Below are 2,729 nucleotides of genomic sequence, written 5' to 3'. Positions count from 1 at the left end.
TGACCACAATCCTATCTTCTATATCTGATATTTTATCTTCAATTTCAGTCATTGTGCTGTGCATGTTTGAATAGAGTTTTTAATCTTCTGGATATGTTTGAATTTGTTTCATGAATTCCATTTCTTTCCTATGTTGGGGATTCATGGTCTCCATTTCTTTCCTATGCTGGGCATTGATGATTTCCATCATGGCCTTGAGCTCATGTATTTTTTTTATCTGTTTCTTTTTTAGAGTCTCTAATCATGTCTTTCATTCTGCTCATTTCTGTGGTTATCTGGGAAATTATTTCTGTTTTGAATTTTTCTAGAGACTCATTCATCTGTTTGTTTGTTTTTTTCTCAAGGGTTTCACACATGGCTACTTTATTTCCTCAACAATAAAAGGGAAGCAAAGTGGGGCCCCAGTTCAGCACCATTAGCAGCAGTTCTGTGTCTGATGTTTCTTCCTGTGCCCATGTTGTCTTTCTCCTGCTTCCTCGGGGAGCCCCAGAGTCACAGGAACTTCTGGTGTCTCTGTTGTTACCCCAAATGCCACCTGAACTGAATGACAGCAAGCACTTTCACACAAAGCAGAGTCAGAGCCCCAGGCTGTGTTGCCCAACTGACCTGTGTCCCCTCCAGCCTCAGTGGGTCTTCCCTCAGCCCTCGGAGATGATGTGCTCAGGCTGGGCATGCACTCCACCCAAGAGCCATCGTAGATGGCACGTTGGGCTTGCCACAGAGGTAGGCCCCCAGCACCACGTGACAGGCTGTGACACCGGAGCCACATGTGGCCACCAGGGGCTGGGATAGGTCCACCTTCTTCTCTTGGAACAGGCGGTGGATCTCATCAAGACTCTTCTCCAGGTCCTCCTCCATCAGGAACTCTGTGAAGGGGATGTTCACAATACCAGGGATGTGGCCAGGTTCGATGCCATCTCAGGGCTCGGGTTCGGTGCCTCAGAAGTGGCCGGTGGCCTGGCCATCCACCACCTGGAAGCAGTAGGTCTCCAGGTTGTCCTTGATGTCGTCATAAGTCGGGCACTGAACTCAGTGGTCTCAGGGCAGCTCTTGCCAGAGCTGAGCAGGAGATTCAGGCACAGCCAGTGGTGGAGGCCACTGTCTAGTAGTGACACAGCATGGTGGCCAAAGGCATGGAACATCCACCAGATCTGTGGTGCTGAGTCACTGGCGTCATAGACCACGACGTGCATGGTGGCACTCACACCCAGGCGGCCCATGTACTCCACGAAATCCTTGGTCCTGGGCAGCATGTGGTCATAGGGTGACATGCAGTCGCTGCAATGGTCATCATCAAAGAACGCAGCACCTGGGATGTGGCTTTCCTCGAACTCATGTTGCACATCATGGCCTAGCTTGCCCAGGTACCAGGATGCATCTAGCAACTGCAGGGGCTGCACAGCCCTTGGGGCCCGCAGTGCCTCTGACACCCACTGCACCTAAATGAGCTCTGGGAAGAGCTGCTTGGGGGCCATGGCAGTGGTACCAATACAGGGGCTGGAGGCATGTGGGACAGGAAGGATGTCAGGAGGGAGAGGCTCCATTCATCTGTTTTATTACTCCCTGTGCTATTGGTTCAGAGTGTCTACATGGTTGGCTGTCAGACTTTTCTACCTTATTTCCCCCAGAATTTACCTTTGGTGAACTGGAAGTCTGTGTTTGTATCTTGTTTAAATGTATTCTCATTTCTATTTTTGTTGTTGGTCCTGTCCTTTGTTTAATTCCCGGGTTGATACTTTGATCTTCCAGATATAGCTGGTCTTTAGGTTTTGGGTTTCTAATTACTCTAAGACATTCTCATTTTCATAATAGCAGGAGGAACAATTGATTAGATCAGTCATGACACCTTAGCCCAAGTGGTACAATCAGCAACAACAATAGCATCAAGCACAGTTTATAAAGTGACATTTTGTGGTAGTTATTATCTACCAATTTTAAACGTGTGGATTAAATAAAAATCAAGGACCAGACCAAAATATGTTTATAGTGAATAAACTCTTCATTGTAGCAAATTTACCTTTCAGGATGGGGACTTGGAAAGAGTTGGGGAGTCAGGGATTGATAGATAGGATAGAGGAAGGTTAGAAGCAAGGCCAGAACACAGGAAGATCACACAAGGTCCAGAGAGCTCTTGAAGAGAAGAAGAGAAACAACAAAATATAGCCAAGATCAGAACAAACTAACAGCAATAGGGAAGCTAGAGACTGTAATCACTTACTTTAAAAACTAATGGCAATGGAGAGAATTAAAAAGAGAAGCAAAGGAAAAGAAAGAAAAAAATAAATTTGAATTAGGATAGGAACAGGAACAAAAAGGAAGAGAAATGAACAACAAAATGGAAGAGAGAAAGTGAGAAAGAGACAGAAAGAAGAGAAAAAGGGAAAAATTGCAAAAAAGAAAATGATAGATAATTTTTAAATGATTAAAGATAAGAGAAAAATATTACTTTTAAAATAAAAAGTAATAATAGAGAGCCTCCTTCAGAGTATGCCTCTGTTGACACAATAGACAGCATGGGCAGGAGTGTGCAGATCTAAGTTAATTAGTCTCAGCAAGCCAGCAGCTGTCCCCTGAGGTTCAAGCTGATTTCTGGCTGCAAGGCCCAAGTTGAGATCTCTAATCTCCTGCTGGGTTGAACTCTGCAATGCTCTATAGCAGGTTCCAGCTGCTCTTCCCCTGAAGATAGTCCAGGTCCCCCCAAAACCTCATGTGGTCATAGGTGAGGCTTT

General features: G+C 45.4%; 1 pseudogene; it reads right to left on the bottom strand.

Moving 5' to 3' along the window:
* Positions 1–357: 357 nt before the first annotated feature.
* On the bottom strand, positions 358–1,493 carry LOC104858763 (annotated as a pseudogene).
* Between the last annotated feature and the right edge of the window lie 1,236 nt (positions 1,494–2,729).

Source organism: Fukomys damarensis, unplaced genomic scaffold, assembly GCF_012274545.1.
Source record: "Fukomys damarensis isolate Sample0158 unplaced genomic scaffold, DMR_v1.0_HiC HiC_scaffold_1, whole genome shotgun sequence".
NCBI classification, from domain to species: Eukaryota; Metazoa; Chordata; class Mammalia; order Rodentia; family Bathyergidae; genus Fukomys; species Fukomys damarensis.
This window is presented reverse-complemented; position numbering and strand designations above follow the sequence as displayed.